Genomic DNA, 25652 nt, shown 5'->3' with positions numbered 1-25652 from the left:
TGTTATTTTCAGCAAGGCTTTTCGTGGCAGGGCAACCACGCTGGATATCCTGACAGTGTGCGACCTCGTAATATGGTCGTAGGTAGCATGCTCCCCTCCGGCCTGTAGATGCCTACTGCCAGCCGCCATGGCCTGCCCGCACTGGCTGTGAATTGGCTGTATTCCGGTCAGAACACCGCCATGGTCATGCTATGGTGGTCTGCTGGACCCACAGCAGTGTGAATGCCACCTCCACCACAGTGGTCCTTGGACTGCCAAACTCATAAGGAGGGCCTAAGTATTGAATACTTCAAATAAGTCTGAAAAACAACTAAAACCTAAAATTGAAAAGGTTTTAGAAGTAATTAAATGTGATTTTGCCCTAGTTGATCCATGGAAGTGTGATCATCCTTGCAAGATGCAATTCACTTGCTTTTCCAAACAATATCATAATGTGTCTGGCATTGATTTTTTTTTTGGTCTCCTGTTCTATAGAGAGGCTAATTATGATACCTGGGGTAATTCATTCTTGGACCACTCTCTGGTTTCGATTACAATTACGGTAGAAGGTCTAGGTGGCAACTCAATCGGTCTCTGTTAGCCGCTGAGGTATGGCTTACCAATATTAGGCAGTTTATTCAGGATTTTATTTTTGGTTCATCATACTGCCTCAATTTTTGCTGTATGAGAGGTGTTTAAAGCTGCTGCAAGGGGCCATATTATTGCCTATCAGGCTTGGCAAAGTAAGAATCGTAAAAAAAACAAATTGCATTGCTTCAAGTGGCAGTGTATTCGGCTAACAAGGCTAATGTTAGAGCTCGTAGGCTCTCCGAGACAATACAGAATCTGGCCAAAGGCTGAAAAAGAGCTCTGGGAATTTTTCATGCTAGAGGAAATTAAGAGCTCAAGAGCTTATCAGCAAAAACTTATGAGGAGAACAAACACGTAGGCAGATTCCTGGCTTGGACCTCTAGGGTTAGGCAAGAAGCATCGATCCTCAGGGAATTAGTCAATCATACTACATGTGGAATAGTCACTGATAGGGCTCAGGTCTCTGCAGTATTTCTTCAGCATTGTAAGGCACTTTATGAATCTGTCTACTCGACCATGCAGCAGCAAGTACAGAGCTACTTTCAATCAGTTAGTCTCCCATGTATGACCTGCTCTCAGGTAGAGAAACTTACTACTGCTATTTCTATTAGGGAAGTACCTGAAAGTCCTTTCTGCTAGCTCAAATGGAAAGGCTGCTGGCAATAATGGTTTCCCCAGTGAATTTTATAAAACCTTTGCATAAAGACCTTCTACTTTTTTTTAATGATTTGTTCAATTCAATACTAGAAGGGGGAGATTACCTGTACATTCAGGGAATCCATAATAGTTAGCTTTTTGAAGAAAGGTAAACATTCTTGCGATGTCAATTTCTACCATCCTATAAACTTGCTTAATACCAATTATAAGCTTTGCATGAAGACATGGGCTGCCCCTATCATTCCTTTGACCCCAATTCTTTGAGATCAGACATGCTTTGTGGCTGGTAGACTGATGGCTCTCAACACTGACTTTCTAGTACAAGCATTAGACTATTTTTCAGCTAACAACACCAGTGTGACAGTATCAATGGTTGATGCTGAGAAAACATTCGAACCTAGTCAATTGGCATGCTCTTCTTTTTTTCTTTGAGCAAATTTGGTTTCCCTTCCCAAATGACTGATATGCTTAGTAAGATATATCAAGGGGCTCAAGCTAAAATCATGGAAAATTCCGAGCTGACAGGAGTAGTCAATATTAATCAGGGGATCCAACAGGGCTGCCCTCTTCTGCCCATCTTATTTACTTTCTTCTTGGAACCCCTTGTAGTCAGGATTAGGGTTGATTTGGCATTTGAAGCCCCTATTTTAGTGATGTAAAAATTGAAAATGCTCACAAGAAATCTGATAAAGAGAATGTGCGAAGAACAATAGAGGAATTTTCTCAGTTCCAGGATATAGGGGGCTATAAAATCAATCATAACAAAGTTGGAACTGCTCCTTTTTAATACTTTTGCTACTAATCTTCTGGATTGTTTACAACAATAAATGCTATCCCAAACTCCAATTCATTATCTTGGGATTTACGTGACCAAAGATTTTTCTCAGCTGTATCAGTTAAACTTCCTCCTGATGCTCCATAAAATCAAAGGTCTTCTAGATAAATGAATACTTCTTCCATTGACTTTGATAGGCAGGGTGGCTCTTATCAAAATGCCTATTCTTCTGCTGCTTTTATTTTTAATTTCTAACATTTCTATTCAAATGAGCAAGAGATTTTTCAATGACTTAGATACCATGGCCCTGATTTATACTTTTTTAGCGCCGCATTTGCGTCATTTTTTTATGCAAAAACAGCGCAAACTTACAAAATACAATTGTATTTTGTAGGTTTGCGCCATTTTTGCACTAAAAATGACGCAAATGTGGCACTAAAAATGTATAAATATGGACCTATGATTTGACAATTTATATGTAACCATGAAGCACCCATGGTCAAGTACTTGGGCCTTGATCTATACTTTTTGACACAAACCTGTATACTACCATTCCTGGATGCCAGCCGGGCATCATATTTAAGGAATGACGCTAGCCGGCGGTAAGACCAGGTTAGTGTCAAAATAAATTATGTTAAGCGGGTGGGAGAGGCGTAACAGGAGGTTGTGCGTCAAAGAATGGCACTAGTCAGGTTAGAGTAAAAAAAAACGACTCTAACCTGACTAGCATCATTTTTTTGACGCACAACCCGCCAGGACATGACTCCTGTCTTAGCAAAGACAGCAGTCATGCCCCCAAGCCCAATGGCTATGGCCAGGGGACTTATGTACCCAGGGCATAGCCATTGGGCACAGTGCCATGTAGGGGGGCCCAAGGTAGGCCCCCCTATGGCACTGTGAATGAAAAATGAAAAATACCTACCTGGACTTACCTGGGTTGGGTCTCCCCATCCTTAGGTGTCCTCCAGGTGTAGGTGGGGGTGGGTGGGGTGTCCCTGGGGGCAGGGAAGGGCACCTGTGGGATGCTTCCATGGTCTCTGACCTTGGAAATGAGCCCACAGGTCCCCTCATGCCTGCCCTGACCCAGGCGTTAAATAATGGTGCTAAGCAAGCTTAGCTCCATTTTTTAAGGCCCTCCTGCTCCCATGCGTGATTTTTGCACTGGAGGCTAAATAAGGCGCAAAGGCCTAAGAGTCATTTTTTGCCCAGGAATGCCTACCTTGCATCTCACTGACGCAAGGTAGTTTTCCGCAGGCAATAAAATTATGTTAACTCCAATATTTTGACAATAGAAGGGTCTAGTGTCAAAATATAAATATGTAGATAAGTTTGCGCTGGATTTCCGTAAAACAAATGACGCAAATCCGGTGCAAACAGAGTATAAATATGCCCCTAGGTGCTTCAGCTTTTGACCTTATATGTCGGGTTGGCTCTTCCTCACATAAAACATATAGGGGGTCATTCCTACATTGGCGGGCGGCGGTCGCCGCCCGCCAAGCGGGAACCGCCGAATGACCGCACCGCGGTCAAAAGACCGCGGCGGCCATTCTGGCTTTCCCGCTGGGCCGGCGGGTGACCGCCAGAAGGCCGCCCGCCGGCCCAGCGGGAAACCCCCTTCTACGAGGATGCCGGCTCCGAATGGAGCCGGCGGAGTCGAAGGGGTGCGACGGGTGCTTTGCAGACACTGAAAATCTTAGTGGGGCCCTGTTAGGGGGCCCCTGCAGTGCCCATGCCAGTGGCATGGGCACTGCAGGGGCCCCCAGGGGCCCCACGACACCCGTTACTGCCATCCTGTTCCTGGCGGTGAAAACCGCCAGGAACAGGATGGCGGTAAGGGGGTCGGAATCCCCATGGCGGCTCTGCAAAGCAGCGCCGCCATGGAGTATTCCTCGGGCCAGGGGTAAACCGGCGGGAAACCGCCGGTTGCCCTTTTCTGACCGCGGCTTTACCGCCGCGGTCAGAATGGCCAAGGAAGCACCGCCAGCCTGTTGGCGGTGCTTCCGTCATTTTAGCCCTGGCGGTCGCCGACCGCCAGGGTTAGAATGACCCCCATAATGAGGCGGCCGTTTTTGATATTTGAGCTAGAACTTTGACTCCGGTGGCTATGTGCGTACATTTTTTTGGGATACCATGTTGTGCAAGGCTGGTACACGGCTCCCGATTTTCATTAACATCCCTAAATTTCCTAAGAAAACTAGATATCAACTAAAACAAGGCTGGAATGCTTGTTTGACATTATTTTATTGCACCAATCAAATTTCTTCAGATTTTAAACTATTGACTCTGTTCAAGCTTAGATTTGTGGGCTTTGAATTGTCTTTATCACATGTTGAATTCTGGCACCGCTCAGGGTTTAAGAAAATAGGACAGCGTTTGCTTCAAGGAAGATGTATAATTCGGCAGAAGGTCTGTACGCAAGTTGGAAGTCAAGGAAGCAATTTAGTTTTTGTTTTCATCAGGTCATACAGGTCCCAAGGGCTTGAGCCTTACCTCAAAATGCATCCAGTGCTGAGAACGTTTTTTAGGTCTAATCTTTCTGTTAAAGGCAATTGGTATAGGCTGCTACATAATCTAGGTGCAGAGGTATCTTGCTACACCTCTAGAGAAGGTTAAGAGAGTGACATTATGTAGATTTTCTGAGAAGGCGTGGCAAGCGATTTACCTTTTGGGCCATAAGGCCTTAAGGGTGGCCAATTTTAAGCGAATGTCATTTTCACCTCACTGGGGGCGCCAGTGCTTTTGGTGTAAGCAGGAGGGTGCTTGGGATTGGCTCCATATTTTTTATTCCTGCTCGAGACTGGCGCCCTCTGAAATTCACCAAATACCTGGGTGTCAATTGAGTAAATCAGTTCAGATATTTATTTCTATTGCACTTTCAGTGGCTCTGTCACTTATTCTTCAATCCTGGCGTACAGAGCGGGTCCCATTATATTGAGAATGGCTTGAAAAAATGGATAGAATCAGAAGGTTTGAAGAGGCAAATGCTATAAGGGTGGGGGGTTTGAAGAGATTTCGGATATTATGGCATTATCTTAATTAGTTGTAAGATGTTGGTGTAGATGAATTTGCAATATTTGCAATGCTGGAGAGGTTTGGGAAGGTATTATTTGATACTAATTCTAATTTATCACCTTGCACTTTTGGATGGCCACATCAGGCTTTTTTTTAAGCACTTTAGCATAGGATCACTTTTAGTTTAATCAGTATTATAGTAGCTAGCTTTTTTGAGTTGATGACTATGCCAATTATATTTTATCAACCAGGCTACTCTGTATCAATTGGTACCTTTGCACATGTTCACTTTCAATCAGTTTTAGTATCTTAACTGTATATTTTCTAAAACATTTTGTAAGCACTTTAGTCCAGGATTACTTTTCGTCTAAATTGTGTTACAGTAATAAGTTTTCTTAAGTTGATGTTTGCATCTATTGCATTGAACTGGCAGCACTTTTGCATATGCTCCCTTTCCAGCCTTTTTGATAATTTCTAGATTCAGAACTAAGACTAAGATTTATGTGTATAGGAGTATTTTGAATTTCGTAATGTGCTTGTTTTCTATTCTTTTTTGATTACCAAATGTATTGATGCATTTTGATGAAGATTTGGGGAAGAGCCACTCTGTCGATAAGTTGTGATATGATATGTATTGTATCTGTTCATCTCTGCTCAATTTAAAAAAAAATGAGAAAAATATATTTTTGTGGTAATGCCTTCTGAGTATGTTGTACATGGATGGAAGATTGTGGCCTAGAAGTAATATCTCCTCCCAGGAAAGCATCCTTACTCTTGGAACAGGCAGTATAGATTTACCAGTTATGCGAAGCTCCTTTGTTCAGAAGAGAAACCAATTATAGTCAAGGTGAATTGCCAATTTCTGCTTCCCATAAGGAGTGATTGGTGGAGAGTATGGATTGTTACTGTTAAAGATATTTGAAATCTAATTTTTGCCATCCAGTCTTAGAAAAGAAGGCCCATATTTATACTTTTTGATGCAAAACTGCAGAAATGCAGTTTTGCGTCAGAAAGTATAGTGCCGGTTTGGATCATTCCAGTGCGCCAGCGGGGCACCAAATTTAAGGAATGCCGCAAGCTGGCGCAAAGGGTGGGGTAGCGTAAAAAAAAATATATATAGCTGGGTGGGAGTGGCGGGATGGGAGCAGGGGGGTTTTGCACCAAAAAAGTACGCTAGGTTGGTTAGAGGCAAAAAAAATGCCGCTAACTAGCCTAGCGTCCTTTTCTGATGCAAAACCATCTATACCACATGACTCCTGTCTTAGAAAAGACAGGAGTTATGCCCACCACCTCAATGGCCAGCACAGGGGACCAGTGTCCCCTGGGCATGGCCACTGCACCCTGTGCCATGCAGTGGGCCTCAAGTTGAGCCCCAAATGGCACTTTAATTTACTTTTTCTTTTTATTTACCCATACTGACCCTACTTACCTGGGATGGGGCCCCCTATCCTCCAGTGTCCCTCTGGTGTGGGTGGGGTGTTTCTGCAGCTTTGAGAGGGCACTTGTGGACTAATTCTATGGTGTTTAACCATGGAAATGGGTCCACAGGTCCCCTAACGCCTAGTCTGACCCATACATTAAATAATGGTGCAAAGCAATCTTTGCACCATTATTTAGCCCCTCCTCCCACCAGTGCATCATTTTAGCATGGGGGATAAATATGGGGCTGTGGGGCTAGCACCAATTTTTTAGATGGGAACGCCTACCTTGCATCTCTTTCACATAAGGTAGGTTCACGCATCTATAAAATGTTGCAAACTCCAATATTTTGACGTTAGATGGGTCTAACATCAAAATTTAAATATGGAACTAGTTTTGCGCCAAATTTGCATAAAAAGAATGATGCACATGTGGAGAAAATGGACTATAAATATGCCTTGAAGTCTTAGAAAAAAGTGTCATTTGATACAACATTTGCACCAATCATCTGGGACTAACAAAATTGCTCCACAGTTTGAGATGTATGTCTTGGTGATTTTTTCACTCCCTCTCTCACAACTGAAAGCTGTTAGTCCAATTGATTAGGACAGACAGTATTTATAGTTTTAAAAGGGTGTTACAACACTTTCATGCATGGACAATAATTTGGGGTACCCAGGAGTAAGAATGGCACTACCCTTGATACCATGTAGGCATCTTCGCTTAGATTTATTTAATCAGGATCAGAACTTTTAACTTCTGTAGTTTCCTCTACATGACATACCCCTAGCCCCAAATAGGTTAGGGGCATTGACATTTACGTAGGCCCAAATAGGATGCTTCTGGGGGGCTAAATATGGGGCAAGGGATCAACCATGTTATGGCATTCAGTGTCAAAGAGAGTCCAATTTTACTTCAGCTATGCCTAACATTTTGATTAATTACAAACCATGCTTACGTGGCTTTTCAATTTGGAAAAACAAATTGAGTTGTTCTGATCTGCAATGCACTACAAAACTATTCGAAATCTAACGCATGTTTGATGACACTATTGACTGGTAACTTTGAGACAAGTGTGAGAGCCTTTCACAAGATATTCCAGATAAGACATGTTTAAGGGAATAAAGGTCAAAGAGTAAAGACATTAACTTAATCTGTTTCATCCTTCTTTTTCCAGAATTCATCTGATTGGGGATAAAACTAGGATCGCTTCTTCAGTGTAATACAAAATGAAAGATACCTCTTGGTAACAATCTGTCAACATTTGGGGCCCATTACTTGGAAACTCTGCCTGCTAAATTGAAAACTCTGTTCAGTTGCCTTTGTGTGGTGTTTGTATGACCATATTTGTAGTAGAATTTGTCTCTCATAAATAAAGGGGAGCTATTTGAAACCATCATCTAAAGACAGTGACATTTAAGAAGGAGTAATTGTGGCCTATTAAACAACTCAAGGATTATTGTCAAATGATTTAGGAAGCCATGGTGTTTATCTTGGCTCTATTTAAGATGCGCTATACATGTTTAGGGTATATTCCTTTTTTGTTACATATAAGTATGTATCTCAGGTGTTTCCCAGGTTTTATTTTTAATTGTGATGTTAGGAATGTATATATAATTCTGTTCATATTCATGTTTGTGCAGATTTATGTGCAGAGCCTATCCTGGAGTTAATGATTTGGATAGCCTTTGAATGAAACAAGGGATAGCCTAAATTCCTAAGAATTACCTTGGTACCTAAGGATGTTTAGAGGCATGGACAAATGAAGTCTTTACAGAAGAAGAGTATAGCTCAATAAAGCCTCAAATTCATTAGAAGAAATGTCTTTCAGTGTGATTCTATATATGTTATGTTGAGAGTGCCCAGTGCTTAAAAAATCCATATGTTGCTGTTTTCAGTATGCTTATGCTTTAGTATTTTGAGGCTTTTAGTTGAGTTCATTTATTTTTAACAATAGCTATGTGTATTGAGTAGCTCTTCTATTTTCTCGGAAATTTGTATGAACTCACGTAGAAGATCCAAGAGGCTCAAATTCGGAAACTTCGGCAATGTAAACTTTTCACATGAATTTGGAGGTGGGTTTATTTTGGGTAATCTAACATCATTTACAAAGCTTGTGTAAAGTGAGACTGCAAGAATTTAATGCATAGATATGGATATGTATTTTTCAGTAAATAGATCTGAATGTGCACAGAAACCTTCACATTTCTGAATTGTTATGTAAACATTTGTTTACTACTTTTAGTATAAGACTTCAACTGCCTTCCTTCTTTTAAAATAGTCATTTGTGATTACCATCCTGCATGCTGCATTCATTTTCAGAGCCATCACCAAAGAACTTAGGCCCACATTTATACCTTTGGCACAAAACTGTGCTAACTCAGTTTTGCAGCAAAAAAGTTTAGCATCGGCTTGCGCCATTCAACAGCACCAGCCGGGCGCTGTATTTATAGAATGGCGCAAGCTGGCACTAAGCTTGGGCTAGCATCTACAAAAAAGATGCTAGCCGGGTGGGGGTGGCGGTAAGGAAGGAGGGGGTTGTGCATCAAAAAATTACAGTAGCCTGGTTAAAAGGAAAAAAAAATGCCTCTAACCAAACTAGCGCCATTTCCTGGTGCACAACCACCAAACACATGACTCCTGTCTTACTCACCTGGGATAGGGTCGCCCATCATCTGGTGTCCTTCGGGTGTGGGTGGGGGTGTTCCTGTGGCTTGTGGAGGGCAGCTGTGAACCCATTCCATGCTGTTCAACCATGGAAATGGCTCCACAGGTCCACTAACGCCTGGTCTGACCCAGGCATTAAATAATGGTGCAAAGAAAGCTTTGCACTATTATTTAGCCCCTCCTTCCACATGTGCATCATTTTAGCACAGGGGATAAATATGGGGCTATTGGGACAGCAGCATTTTTTAGATGGGAATGCCTACTTTGCATCTCATTGACACAAGGTAGGTGCACGCATCCAAAAAATGGTGTAAACTCCTAAATTTTGACGTTAGACGTGTCTAACGTCAAAATATAAATATGGTGTTAGGTTTGCTCAGATTTGCGTTAAAAAAAAATTACGCAAATTCGACTCAAACAGAGTATACATATGCCCCTTAGTTGGTTGATTTTGTGGTCTCTCTTCTTCGAAACTCTTGGCTACTTCATGATGAGGGCTTGTATGTGTTTCATTATGCTGCATATAAAATGTAGATGAATAGACATTGCCATTGTAAATGATTTCTCTTATTTTATTCCTTTGGGATGTTACACCATTTACCACATAGGAAGAAGCCCTTCAGCTTAGGGTGATGCCAAGGCATTACATTTGCACTGGGTATATATTTTGTAATTCAGAAGGAAATTAAAATGTTACTTTTTTTTATAGATTATTACATGTTGGACTTGGCCCTTTCTGCATGGGTCATACCCAAATGTTTTGCCTTCAACCTCCTGTTTCTGAACCTACTTTTGTTGGCTTTTAGAACTCTGTACACTTTATCACTGTTAACCAGTGCGAAAGTGCTTGTGTTCTTCCCTTAAAACATGCTAGATTGGCTTATACCTACTTTGCATATTTAGTTTTACTTCTAAGACCCTAGTAAAGTGGTACTACCTGTGCCAAAGGCCTGTACATCAAATGCTACTATTGGCCTGCAGCAATGATTGTGCCACCCACTTACGTAGCACTTTGAACATGGCACAGTCCTGTCATTGCAGCCTGTGTGTGTGAAGTTTTAAACAGTTAATTTGACTTGTAAAGTATACCTTTTGGTAGACCCAAAACGTCCTTTTTAGTACATATGTCACCCCAGATCATTCTGACTTGGGAAACTGCCAAGACCCAGCCCAAAGTGAGAGCCTTTTTTTAACCTCACTTCCTATTATAGGAGATATGTCAAGGGACATGGCACCATTGCTGCCCCCTTGGAAGAGTTGACTTCCAAGAAGCAGCCACATCAGGCCATCTGGTCAGAGGCATGCCAGACCGCTTTTGATACCCTGAAGAAGGCCATTTGCAGGGCACCCATGCTCAAGGTCCCTTACTTTTCTCAAGAATTTGTGGTGCTTAGTGATGCTTCAGATCATAGAGTTGGGGCTGTGCTTTCACAGATAAAAGAAGAGGGCCTGAATCAGCCTGTGGCCTTCATTAGTTGGAGGTTACTTTCCAGGGAACAGAGTTGGAGCGCAATAGAAAGGGAAGCTTTGGCTGTTGTCTGGGTGCCTAAAGAAGCTAAGACCCTACTTGTTTGGGACTCAGTTCCAGGGTCAGACAGAACACAGGGCCCTCAGATGAAGGGTGAGAATCCTAAACTGCTGAGGTGGTCCATCTCCCTACAGGGAATGGCCTTCATGGTTGTGCACTGTCCTGGAACAGAAAAGGCCAACACTGATAATCTTTCCAGGTTTTTCCAGCTTAGTGAAGAGAGCTCCTAAGGAGTTGGGCTCTCCCCACTCTCTGCTGGGGATGACACGTGCTATACCTGACATCTCTTGGCATGGTTTCCCCTGACTTTTTGCTTTCTGACCTTTTGTTTTGACTGTGTGCTGAACTTCGTTTTTGCTGGCTTTAAGATTTGGCATGATTTACCACTGCTATCCAGTGCTAAAGTGCAATAGCTTTGTGTCTAAAATAAGGTAATAGTGACTTCTCCATGATTGGCATATTTGATTTACTAGTAAGTCCTTAGTAACGTGCACTATGTGTGCCCAGGGGCGGTAAGTCAAATGCTACTAGTGGGCCTGCAGCACTGTTTATACCGCCCATTGTGGTAGCCTTTCAAACATGTCCCAGGCCTGCCATTGCAGAGCCTGAGTGTGTAGTTTAAATTGCCATTTCAACCTGGCAGTTCTACCCACTTACCAGGCCCAAACCTTCCTTTATATTACATATAAGCCTTCCCTAAGGTAGGCCCTGGTTTGCCCCAACAACAAGGTGCATTGTATTTTAAACGCTGGACATAAACTTTTAAGTTTAACATGTCCCGGTAGTGAAAAAATCAAACTTTATTAACTATTGAAAGGACTATCTCTTTCATAGACTAACAATAGGTTTACCTTGGGACATCTTGAAAGTGTAATTTCCACTTGGGAAAAGATGGAAAAATTGAGTTTGGTATCTCTGAACTCACATTTTAAAAATACTTCTTTTGGTTAAGTTGGTTTCAAGACTACTTTAACCATCCTGTGCCATAGCCTTTTGCTGAATACATGTCTGGGTTTAGGTTACATTTTTGCATTCTCTCAAGACAGCCACAAACAGGAATGGCTGGGGGTGACAGGAGATACATCTACATTTATATGCATACTAATAGTCATCCTGGGCAGAGAGAGGGAGTTAACACTTACATCCGAATAGGCTGCATCCTGCCCTTAGCAAAGGGCTGATTACCCCCTACTGGTAGTCTGGAGCGAGGGCTGGGTTGAAAGGGAACCTTGTGTACTTCACAAAATTCTTTTGAAGTTTCCTCTACATCAAAGGACATTTTGGGTATAAGTACCTGGCCTCTAACACCATATACTCAAAACACTTCTTGTTTGAGAACATTCTACCAGGAAGATGGACCACTGTGCTGTCAGGAGGGACTGCCACTTTGCTGTTTGCTCTGCTGTGTTGGACTGCTGGCTGCTACTTCTTGCCTGGGAGTGAGAGGACTGGCTCTAACTCCCTACATCCTGAAATCTAAAGTTTCTCCAAGGGTCTGACTGAGCTTGCCTCCTGTTTCTGAAGTCTCAGGGATATCAAAGTCTTCACCTGCATCTTGCTACCAGAGCCTGGGCTCCTCTGCTGTGAGTCCTGCTCTGCCAAGTGGTGCCAAATCCAGCTCTGGGCCTTTGGAAGTGAGTGTGGTGCTGCAACACAAGAACCGACACAACAATACCAGCATGTCACTTGGAACCGATCCATCCTGCTGCAGAAATGCTGTTTTGCAGCTGCCTACACCGTAGCCGTGGACACCGATCGCTGACTGCACGGCGCAACAACCCTGACTTGCAATGCAGCCCGGCTCGACCGACGCATCAGAACCACTGCTCATCACTTCTGGACATCGACACATCAACAATATTACTCTATGAGAAACCAAAGCATCCCCGGCAAGCATGATGCATCCCCTCTTCTGGATCAACACATCATCACAGAGCATCCACGCAACAAAGGTTTTGTCAGCAGGTCTGTGTGACACCTGTACCTGGCCTGCGCCCCATCGTGGCTAGAGTGAACTTTTGGATTTGCCCCGGTCTAGCTCGACCAGAAACACTGGTTGGAGCTACTGATTTCTAAACACTGCATTTTGATTAAATCTTTGAAAATTCATAACTTGACTTGTGTATGTTGAATGTTTGTTGTTTTGGTCATGTTTGACCCAGATGAATATTGGATATTTTTCTAAACTGGTGTGGAATACTTTTGTGGGGTTTTCACTGTGTTTCTGGGTGTGTGGACAAATACTTTGCACATTGCCCATTTAGTTTTGGTTAACTGCTATGTGCCAAGCTACCAGAAAGTGAGCACAGGTGGACTTTTATTGTGCATCTTTCTTGCCCTGTCTAGGATTGTGGTCCCTACCTGGACAGAGTGTAAACCTCTGAAAACCAGAAACCCAGGGGCATATTTATACTGTTTGCGCCGGAATTGCATCGTTTTTTTGGACGCAATTCCGACGCAAAACTAACTCCATATTTATACTTTGGCGTTAGACGGGTCTAGCGCCAAAGTCCATGGAGTTTGCGCCATTTTTTAGCGTAGACACCTACTTTGCGTTAATGAGATGCAAAGTAGGCGTTCCCGTGTAAAAAATTGACTCCGAGGCATGTGCGCCGTATTTACACTCCCGGGCAAAATTCTCGCCAGGGAGTGGGCGGATCAAAAAAAATGACGTACGGCCGCTTTTGCGCCGTTTTTTAGCGCCTGGAAAAGGCAGGCGTTAAGGGACCTGTGGGCTCGGAAGGAGCCCAGAGGAGCCCTCCCATGCCCCCAGGGAGACCCCCTGTCACCCTTGCCCACCCCAGGAGGACACCCAAGGCTGGAGGGACCCATCCCAGGGACATTAAGGTAAGTTCCGGTAAGTATTTTTTTTTTAAAAAATTGTGGCATAGGGGGGCCTGATTTGTGCCCCCCTACACGCCACTATGCCCAATGACCATGCCCAGGGGACAGAAGTCCCCTGGGCATGGCCATTGGGCAAGGGGGCATGACTCCTGTCTTTGCTAAGACAGGAGTCATTTCTATGGGTGTTGGGAGTCGAAAAAAATGGCGCAAATCGGGTTGAGGCGAAAAATTTGCCTCAGCCTGACTTGCCCCATTTTTTTACGCCCAAGCTCCATATCCCCCTACGCCGGCGCTGCCTGGTGTACGTCGTTTTTTTCCACGCACACCAGGCAGCGCCGGCGGCTAACGCCGGCTAACGTCATTGATTAAATACGGCGCCTGCATGGCGCTTCAGAATGGCGTTAGCCGGCGCTAATTTTTTTGACGCAAAACTGCGTTAGCGCAGTTTTGCGTCAAAAAGCATAAATATGGCCCCCAATGTCTAACACTTGTTTATGGTGAAGATGGATTTTAAATTGCAATTCTGAAAATGCCACTTTTAGAAAGTTGCCATTTTCTTGCCTTAGCCATTTGGTGCCTGCAGCCTGTCTCTTGATCACACGACTGAGTGTAGTTGACAGTTGGGCTTTATGTAGTTCTCCTAGACAGACAATGAGGAGCTTAGATGTGATTGGATGGGCCATCACTGGCAGATTGGGAGAGTGGGGCTGTATCCAGCTCCGCTTATACTTGGATAAGCTGTCTCCTACCTCCACATGAAGGGTTCCATACTCCTTGTTATTCATTTTGAGCCAGGACCTCACTTCAAAGGCACAATTGGGAATAAATCCAGGACCTTAGACACAAACTCTTCAGTACTCATCTGGACCTGTCGATACTCTGCCAGGAAGGACTGCTGTGCTGCTGAATGGACTGCCACTCTGCTGGACTGCTGCTCTAAAGGACTTTCTGCCATGCTGTGCTGACCTGCTTTCCTCTCTCTTGGGTGAGAAGGACTGAGCCTGCATCTCTTGAACCCAGAACCCAGAGTTACTCCCAGGGCTAGTTGGCTGGCCTCCTGATCTGATGCCTCAGGAACACAAAAGGCTCCCAATTACCTTGCACCAGCACCTGTACTATGAGTCTACCCTGCCAAGTGGTGCCACCCGAGTACTGTACCCTTGGAAGTGTGCTTAAGGTGCTTTGTGAGCCTCTGTGGATTAATTTCCCCTGTTGAGCGGCACGACGACGAGGAGAACCAGAGCATCTCTGCTTCTGCGTTGATTGAACCTGTTGCAAAGACCCTCACTGCTGCTGCAGCCTTCAAAGCCGTCAGAACCACCACTGCTTGATACATCCTCAGGTGCAGGCCTTCCCATCCCTCATCAACAGCATCCCCAATGATGGTGTTGGACTCCACATTGCAGCCTTGCATCTCTTTGGAACTGACACTTCGCCCCATGTGTGCCACATTCTCGATGCCAGACTTTGCATTCCAAGTCTCATCAATGGTATCCTCGATGATGATGCAGGCCCTTGCATCGCAGCCTCACATTATCTGGGGAATCAACGCATCACTTCTGCTGTGTGACACATCTTCAACATGGATCCTCTCAACGCTCTGCAAAGTGGGATTTAAGGTACTTTGTTCAGCAGGCATAAGTGCCTGCAGCCAGCCGCGCTCCATCAGGATTGACCGGAACTTGTGCCTTTGTCCCAGTGCAGCGTGACCAGATATCCACTGTTGGCTCTTTGCGCTTTCTAGTGCTATTTGTACCCAAATCCAGTTCTACTAATTGGATTGTTGTCATTTTGGTCTTGTCTTATTTATTTAATAAGTGTTTTCATTGTAGTACTGTTTGAAGTGTTGCACAAATACTTTACACATTACCTCTAGAGGGCTGAGAACAAGTTATTTTAGGGTTGGCTTGTGCCTCACTGTGACAAAGAGTGTGATTGCTACATGACCAGGACTCACACCCCAGTTAGCCTGTAACCCAATTTCTCACATTACAGTATCTTCATCAGCTGTGCATCTTTTTCATTGTTTTATTTATGTGACAATTAGTTGATGAATCTAACCACATGGCTACCCCTACATGTTTCCTGACTGTGTTTTGAATTTGAGTATCAATTTCTTCGAATCTGCTACTTCATTCATTGATTTGAACTTCATGCATTGTTGGTTTACTATAATAACTTTTGATTTCAATGAATTTTCCAACCTGGGTGTTGTTAATTTGTCTTTGGGTAACTGCTATGGGCATGCCTCATTCAGTTATTAGCTTAAGGCTTTTTGAACCATCTTCATTTCACGTTATGTAGTTTTAAAAGAATGTGATATTTAGAGTAGGTAATGAGATCTTTGTTCCAGTTTTTCAGCTCTTTGATTCAAATGAGGTAAGTATTCTTGATGATAGGATTCAGTGACGTTCTGAAACAGGAACACATAATAAATGTGTCTGTGATAAACACGATAAGTGGTAAATAGTCCTTTTTTCCCTCTGCACAGTTCCATTCTATATCATAATATAAAAATCCATGAAGGTTAGCATTGGAGCACAGAGATCTAACATCCATGACAGTGACCCAATTTTGTTTCAAAGTTGTACCTCTGGAGGAGAAGAAGTCATTTAACATGAATTCTGTCATATTTAGAGTCATGCTATCTGTGCCTAAAACTGGTTTGGTGGAAATAGAGGTGTAATTCAAGCTCTACAAGACCATGTTCATTTTGAGGTGAAGTGAGCATACTGCTTCATCTAATTCAAAGTTACTGGTTGGTTCCCTTCTTCCCAAGGGCTTTAATCTAACCTACCTATCCATGGAGTCTCCAATATAATAGGTATGTTAAGGATTAGCAGGTTGATGTCAATGTCACTGTATTTCAAGATGCTTTCCATCAGCATGTGATACTGTGGAATCCCAATTTTTCTATGTGATTTGGAATCCATCTTGTTATTCATTTTATCCTTTGAAATTCAATGATAATATTACCTGTTGTTGAACTGTGTGACCTTGATAAACCATTGTTTTTCTAATTTTATGCTTGAAACGCAATGTGATGCAAGGCGTGCTCAAGAGACAGCACTCATGATGTATCACAGCATGCCAGCACAGCATAAATGTTCTATTATTATTCAAGACACCTGCCATTGGCTAACATATTTCTCAGTCCCATAAGGTACCTACTGATATTGTGGGGGTCACGTGATTGTTAATATGTATTTGCTTATAATGCAGTATTTATCTATGATTATATTGGATAGGCTATATAAATGTTTTGAAATTTGGCCCGGATGTAGCTGAACACGTGACATATACATTTGTGATTTACAAGAAATAACCATTTACTCAATTCTTATTGAACAATTATTGGAAACACCCTTTGTGGTTTGCTGGAATAAAAGATGATGGCCCTCATTGTGACATTTGGCGGTAAATGGCACTTACCGCCGTACTGGCGGCCGCCAACTTACTGCCGCGCTGGCGAATATCCGTTCATCATATTATGACACACACCCCCCAATCCGACAGAATACACCCACATACACAAATCCACCAGACCAAAGGTCAGTGATAAACTGGCGGTCCCAAAACCCACACCATTAAGCCAACAGAACAACGCCCATCACACTATCGCCCACGAATCACCATGGTGGACATTCAACGGCAGTAAACCATTGGCGGTACATACCACCGAGCTCACAATGGACAACCACATACAAAACAACAATACATTGGACAACTCAAACAACACACACCTGATACCCATACACAGACCACACACCCACACCACTATAAAACACCCACCCACATTACCCACAACCCTTTACCAACAAATTCTGCCACCACAAGACTGAGAAAAGAGCACAGAGACAACTAGACACACACACCACTCACACCCATACACCCCTCACACACTCCACATCACACACCTCACCACATTACCCAACACACCCTCACCAATACACATCACACTACACCCATGGCACGACAAAGGCACCCCCAATTCACTGAGGAGGAGTTAAGAGTCATGGAGGAAATCATCAGGGTAGAGCCACAGCTCTTTGGAGCACAGGTGCAGCAGATATCAATAGGAAGGAAGTTGGAGCTATGGCAGAGAATCGTGAACAGGGTCAATGCCATAGGACAACATCCAAGAACAAGGGATGACATCACGAAGAGGTGGAATGACCTAAGGGGGAAATACATTCCATACCAGCTTGCCATACAGAGGACTGGCAGTGGACGCCCACTTGCTCCCCCGCAACTCACAGCATGGGAGGAGCAAATCTTGGTATTACTGCATCCTGAGGGACTCACGGAGTTGGAGGAATACTGGACACTGGTAAGTCTAATTTTAACAATTATCACCCCATATACCTGCATGCCATCACACACACTCACCCTCGCTCCCATCACTTCACCACATCCCACACACTCCACCATCACATCTCACTAATCCCAATGCCAAGCCCTGCATGCTGTACCAGGGCATGGACACCCCTCCAAGCCCGTAATGGACACTCATCACCAAAGCATACACAGCATAGGGAAACTAACATAATCACAATACACCAACATACCAAGCAAAAGCTTGCAGGGGAACAACAACCATAGACGGGAAGCTACAGAATTACAAATGTCAGACACCTGAAGCATAATGCATTGATTAGATCCACACAGGTACCCCAGACAATGTCACTGGAGAGGAGGTGCCACCTCTATCCAGTCACCCAACAGAAGAGGCCCAGAGTGATGACAGTAACTCTTGACTTCAGGATCTTGACAATCTACCTGGGCCATCAGGGACCACTGAACAGCTGGTCACCCAAGCCCACCCACAGACCACCACAGAGCCTCCCCATCAGGACCAAATACCACAACACCCACCCAGGGTACCCACACCTCTGTGCCCAGGACACATCAATCAGCGGTGTGCCCACCTGTACAGGGACCCCAGGCCACACCTCGCACACAAGACAATCAGAGACCTGGGGTCAGTGGCAGTGGGCACACTGTTCAGGGGACAGAGACACAGGCCAACAGGGACACTGGGAGGACTTCTGTGTGCTGGGGGAGGACAGGAGAAGGGAACTGACTCTCCAGGAGGCACTCTCTGAGATCCTGGGAGCCTACCAACATTCCCAGGACACAATGGGCCCAATCCTAGACAATGTACAGGAGAACAGGCGGGTGCAGTAGGGACAGTATCAGGGGATCAGGGAGGACTTGCAGGCCATCAACACCACCCCGATCTCTGTTGCAGGGGTGCTGGCAGACATAGTCAACATCATGAGGGAGGCAACAGCACACTAGCGGGCCCCTGCCACTAGCCAGTCATCTGAACAGCCCTCCACTTCCACTGGTGCTAGTGGCCAGGAGGTCCTGCCACAGGACCAACAGGCCACCAGCACCCCTCCCCTTGCAGAAGGGGAACCACCCCACAAACATCCCCTGCAAACAAGACAGAAGCCAGAGACACTTACCAAGACCACCGCCAGGAAATGAGACTCTCCTAATTGTCCCCCTTGTGTCCCACTCAGTCACCTTGTCCACCTTGAACTACCATTGCTTCCCTTGCTATGTCCCCACGGACAATGCATCTGTGCTATAAACAGACTGGAAAAATACCCTGCACTTTCCTCCATAATCACCCCATTCCAATGCACTTTCCCCTCTATAGTGTAGCACAACAATAAACACCCTTGGATAAAACTCAACTACAAGTGTTTCATGTATTGCACATTTATATTGATTGAAACAGCTACAACCATTGCAAATGAACTGTACAGAGAATGAGCATTGAATTGATGACCTGTAGCTGGCTGTGATCACACCAGGAGAATGTTGTCATATCACCAACATCTGCAAAAATAATATCCAGAGGTAACAGTAAGTAGGGCAAAGAAGTGGGTAATGCCAGCATGCCAATGCCACACAGAATACACCAGTACTTTTAGAAATGTGAAGTTGCACCGTCACACCTGTGTGTCATTAGAAGTACTGATGTATGTTCTGTTGTCCACATCCTCATCCTCTGCCTCCTCATCCTCACTGCCCTCAGGGTCCACTGCTGCCATAGGGGCATCTCTAGTCTCCTCCTCCTGCAGAAAGGTACATGGCGTCTAAGGGCGAGGTTGTGCAACATGCAGCATTCCATTACTATCTGGCAGACCTTCTTGGGTAAGTAGCACAGGCATCCACCTGTCTGATGGAGGCACCTGAACCTGGCCTTCAGGAGGCCAATGGTCCTTTCAATGATCCTTCTGGTTCACCCATGTGCCTCATTATAACTTTCTTCTGCCCTTGTCCTAGCATTCCTCGCAGGGGTAAGCAGCCATGATAGGTTTGGGTAACCAGAGTCACTTGCAAATATTGAGGGACAACATTTAGTCACACACTATTCTATATGGCCAACACCATAGGCATACACCAACATATACTTGGTGGGAACCAGGGCTCACCTATTAGACACAACCTGTGCCTCTGTAGTTGGGAAATCACATTTGGGATGCTGCTATTCCTCAGGGAAAAGGCATCATGCACCAACCCTGGATACTTAACATTGACATGGGAGACGTAATGGTTGTCAACATCAGGGTAGTGCGCACTCTATGGGCGACTGGAATGCAAAAACCCAGCACTTCCAAGATAACATAATTCATGCATTATGCTAATGTGCTGTTGTTTAACCTTTTGCATTGCAGAGTTTAATCCTGAAGACTTATATTCAAGGTGCCTATAAATACTGTTCATTTGCTATGTATTGCTGCAGGCTTTCAGAGTGTGTCAGGGTGTGGTCCCTTTCCAGGGCCTTCTAGAAGCTTCCTCTGCAGCATGACTGGGTGTGGTTTGTGGGCTGGGCCAAGACTGTATATAAGGGAGCCAGCCCAGCTCCACGTGCTCACTATTCAGAGGTCCCGGTGCAGAGCAGCAGCAACTTCCTGAGCTCCTGTTCCGGAGGCCTACTTTGCTCTTCCAGGCCTTGCCCTTCTCTGTGTTGGTGATCCTTGATCAGGGCGGTAAGACGGAGGTCGGGCTGGGCCCCCGATCCCGTTCTCAAAGGCTTTCGAGATCTTGGGCCTAATTTTCATGATAAAAGATTTTACCTTGTGCGTGTGAATGTGCGCTTGGCTTTTTCTGGCATTTGCATGCTGATATTCGAATTGGCAAGACGCATGATTCATTTCTTGTGCTTAACTCGTGATATTCATTGTGCGCTACCATTTCTTGGCATTCACATGGTGGCATTCAAATCGGCAAGACACGCAATTCATTTCTTGTGCTTAACTCGTGATATTCATTGTGCGCTACCATTTCTTGGCATTCACATGGTGGCATTCGAATCAGCATGACGTGCTATTCATTTCTTGTGCTTAACTCATGATTTTCATTGTGCATTACCATTTCTTGGCATTCACATGGTGGCATTTGAATCTGCAAGGCGCGCAATTCATTTCTTGTGTTGAACTCGTGATATTCAGTGTGCGCTACCATTTTATGGCATTTACATGGTGGTTTTCGAATCGGCAAGATTTGCGATTCATTTGGAGCCGGCGGTGTTGCGGCCGTGTGATGGGTGCAGTTGCACCCGTCGCGCTTTTCACTGTCTGCTATGCAGACAGTGAAATGTTGCACGTGGCCCTGTCAGGGGGTCCCTGCACTGCCCATGCCAGTGGCATGGGCAGTGCAGGGGCCCCCAGGGGCCCCGCGACTCCCCGTATCGCCAGCCTTTTCCTGGCTGTTCAAACCACCAGGAAAAGGTTGATGGTAGGGGGACTCGTAATCCCGAGGGCAGCGCTGCTAGCAGCGCTGCCCTGGCGGATTACTACCGCCGGGGTCATTGTGGCGGGGAACCGCCAGCCCCGGCGGTGCAACCGCAGCGCTTCCTCTGCAGTTGTAATGACCTGTGAAGCACCACCAGCCTGTTGGCGGTGCTTCCGTCATAACAGCCCTGGCGGTCTTGTACCGCCAGGGTTGTAATGACCCCCTAAGTGTTAGAATTCTAGATGTTACAATATATGTGCATAATAAGTCCCTTAATGCATCCCCTATGGTGTTCCAGAAATTTTCTGATTATTTCTTTGTCCTCATGCAAAAAGACTATGTTTGATTTTGAAAACATAATTCTAGAGGGTTCTTATGTTTCTAGTCAATGTGTAACATTTCATTAAGAGATTCATTGAGAAGTTGTATTAATCATTATAAATTCCTTCCCAGGTAACCAGACGTATTGAGGCCTAGTTATTTAGTCCATGCTTAAGTTATCCATGGTTACAGAATGACAATGCTTAGAATCATAGTCTAGTAAAGAATAATATGATATAATCTTTATATTGTGTGTTTTAACCTTTTACAGGTCTCCTTCCCAGCTGTTCCCTACCTAATCCCCTTTTCCCCACTTGGACTCTCTTAGACTCTGTGATATTCTAATCAGAGTATTGGAGCTGTCTTGTGGTGGACATATTGGGAGCGTGCGCAGACCCCGAGGATCTGGTGACTCTGACACTGGTCCACCAAGCAAACCATCTGCACATTCATGGAGTGGAAACTCTTATGATTCATGAACACCTGTTCATTCGGGCGGGGGGAGGGTACAAATGCAATATGTGTTTTGTCAATCGGCCCAATTATATTGGAAAGCAATGTAGCTGCACATGTGTTTTATCAGGGCAGACAAGACTCTTGTTAGCACAATTGAGAACATTAGCTGTGACATTCCTGCTGCCAAGCCCACTGTCTCTTGGAAAGAACCAGTTGCCAGGAAATGGAGCACTAATACCACTTTCACAAGAGGGGGCATCCCAGTGGGATTACGGAAAGCTGATATCAGGTCAGGTTCTAAGAGGGCACACAGCTCCGTGATTGTGGCCCTGTCCAGTCTATTGGTGAGTATTATGTGCCTGTCCTCCAGTGTAGCCAAGTCCACCAGGGGTCTGTACACAGGGGGGGTCTCCATCTCCTATTCATCCGCAGCGGTAGGTATCTAAGGGACACAAGAGTTAGTAGGCTGTCACAAACTGAACAATGGAGCCACAACAGCAGACCACAATGTGTAAACATGTTATGGGACAGTGTAATTTGTGAAGTATATGCCTATTGATCCTGTGATGCAGCAATTATCGATAGACCTGTTCACTCCCCCTGAAAAGTGACCCCCTGTCCTGTGTGTAGGGACAGGTGGAAGTGAGGTAATTCAGCCGATGTTGTGCACCATGGCGGTAGGCGGTTGTGAACCACTGTGCATTTCCTCACTGGTTAATAGTTGGCCTTATGGGGTACAGTGGCCAAAGGGGATCTATGCCGGCAGTGACGGTATGCACCGCTGCAGATGTGACTGCCATTTTCTATCTGATTTCTCACTTGTTTCCAGACCTTCAACAGGAGAGAACCTACACTGCATGTGCAGGTGTGACCTGTGTCTGGAACCTACCATGGCCCATGTGACCAGGGAAAGGGCCCCAGCCTTCACTTCTGAGGAGCTGGAGGGACTGGTAGATGTGGTCCTACCCCAGTACGGACTGCTGTAAGGGCCTTCAGACCAACAGGTGACTACATTGTGGGCACAATGTATGTGGCATGGTTGCCTAGAGTTGTGTGTGAAGGCGTTGTTTGAGGGGGATGGGTGGATGTCCTCTTGACAGTGTACATGTTGTGGGCTGGGCTATGTGTGTGCCAATGGTGATGCAAACGGGTATGGTGGGCCATTTGTGTGACAGGCTGGACTGTTTGTCTAATGGTGTTCTCTTGTCTGTATTGCCTCTGCAGGTCAGCGCCCATCAAAAGAAGAGAATATGGCGTGCCATCGCCAAGGAGGTGTGGACCCTGGGGGTCTATAGCAGGCGAGCACCCACTGTGCCCCTGCCCCCCTGGATGGCCCGCATACTGGTGGTAGCCTAGCCTAAGCAGGATGGGCACTTGAGGGCATTAAAGCAGCCACAAGGGGGAGAGTACAGTGGCTATCATTACAAATTACAACTGGTGTGGTGGTATTTGGATAGTGGTTGTGCGTCAGTGGGTGCCCCTAGTCCAGACATAGCAGCGTAGGTACTCTGATGGCTAAGGGTTTGAATGTGAAATACTGCTTATCTAGCTTCTTAGTATTCACTTCTGGGCAGGGCTGCGTGGGTCCCAGGTGTGCTACAGTTGGTGGTGTGTGCCCCTCTTCATTCCTTGGTGACTAGCCATTTCACTGGTAGTGCCATGCACAATGCATAGGCCTGTTCCTTGTGTGTGAGGGTGCTGTGTACGCCAACGGTGGTGTTGGTGCAGTCATTGACCCAGTGTATCCTTTGTCTCTCTCTACCCTTTTCTTGTTTTGTCATCCTGTCCTTATGTGCATTAGCATCATCTGGTGGAGGAGCAGAGGCACCGGCAACAGAGAGAGCTGCATCCCACAGGACCCTGGAGGCAGAGTCCACCAATGCTGAGGCCACCAGTGGGACGGAGGGCGAGGGGAGCACCACGGTGGAGACTGGAGAGGACAACACAGACTCTGATACCTCCTCGATGGGAGCTCGCTAGTGGTGGCGGACACCTCTATGACCACCTCAGCTGCAGGTACAACCGCCACACCCGTACCAGCACTGCCCTCCCAGTAGCCCCTCAGCGAGATGCCCGTGCACGCTCAGCCAGGAGAGTGGGCATCTCCTTCTCCCTAGGCACCTCAGCCCCTGCCCCAGTGAGCCCTGCTGCCATGAGAGGGGAGGCTGTTGACCTCCTGAGATCCATCTCTGTAGGGCAGTGAACCATTTTGAATGCCTTTCAGGGGTTGGCATCCCAGATGCAGCAATGTAATGCACTCCTGGAGGGCATTCACAGTGGATTGGTGGCACAACAGAGATCAAGTCATGCTCTGGGCTCCTCTCTGATAGCAGCCATTGTCCCTGTTTCAGCCGTCCCCCCTCCAACTTCCACTTCCCAGTCCCATTCTTCTCAACCCCAACCCATCCCAAGAACACAGACAGATGACCATACACACAAGACAACACCCAGGAGTGGCACAGGCAAACACAAGCACCACACTTCATCCCACAGTCACTCACACAAACACGATTCAGTTGCAGACACGACAACATCCACTGTCTCTACTGTCTCCCCACCTCCTACTCCTCCACCTCCCACACAGTTACGTCTACACTCACACCTGCATGCACTACATCAATATCCACTACCAGCATCATCACCACACCAAGCAGACACCTCACTGGCAGACACCTCCACACCATCCATGCGTGTCCCCTGTGTCCTCTCTCACCATGTCCTCCCCCCTTCTAAAGGACACAAATGCAAGCACTCAGATACCCAACAGCCATCCACCTCACAACAGTATACAGCCCATGCACCTGCACCCAAATCCAGCAGACATACACCTCCAACAACCAATCCCTCATCCTCCACTCCCATTACTCCTCCCTCTTCCCGCCCCAACATCCCTAAAAAGCTTTTCCTTTCCACGATTGACCTCTTCCCTATCCCTCCCCCCATCCTGCACATATGGGCAGGGTAGCAATGACCCAGCCCAGCACCTCAGCAAAACAGTCCACGGGGCCAGTGGTAGCACCACCTACTCGTGGTAGTAGGGATTCCAGACCAACAATACTGAAAGGGAAGGAGCCTGCTCCAGCTGGAAAGAAGGGGAAGGATCCGACACCAGCTGGAAAGAAGGGGAAGGAACCTGCACCAGCTGGAAAGAGGGGAAAGGAGTCTGCACCACCAGGCAGAGCAGGAAGAGCCCATCCACCCCTACCAGGAAGGGTAAAGTATCCCCAACCCATGACCAGGAGGATAGGAGGCAATCTACACCAGCGGAAGCTGTCAGCCAAACACCGACACCACCACCAGCTGTCACAGGGCCCCCACCACCAGCTGTGGTTGTGCAGCCATCAGAGAGTGCAGGGGCTGACCAGGAACCTCCCACAACCACCACCACAGTGCAGCCATCAGAGAGTGCAGGGGCTGACCAGGAGCCTCCCACATCCACCACCACAGTGCATGCATCAGAGAGTGCAGGGTCTGACCAGGAGCCTCCCACAACCACCACCACAGTGCAGCCGCTACCTCTGGTGGACGCTATGCAGTCCAGCCTCCAGGGGCAACTGTGCAGCCTGCGCCCTCCAGAACCAGTGGGGAAGACACCCACTTGAGAGACTGTGGCATTGCACTCCCCATGACCAAGCACAGGGCATGTTGCCC

The sequence above is a fragment of the Pleurodeles waltl genome, chromosome 2_2 (assembly GCF_031143425.1).
Source record: "Pleurodeles waltl isolate 20211129_DDA chromosome 2_2, aPleWal1.hap1.20221129, whole genome shotgun sequence".
Taxonomy (NCBI): Eukaryota; Metazoa; Chordata; class Amphibia; order Caudata; family Salamandridae; genus Pleurodeles; species Pleurodeles waltl.
Note: the sequence above shows the minus strand (reverse complement) of the source record.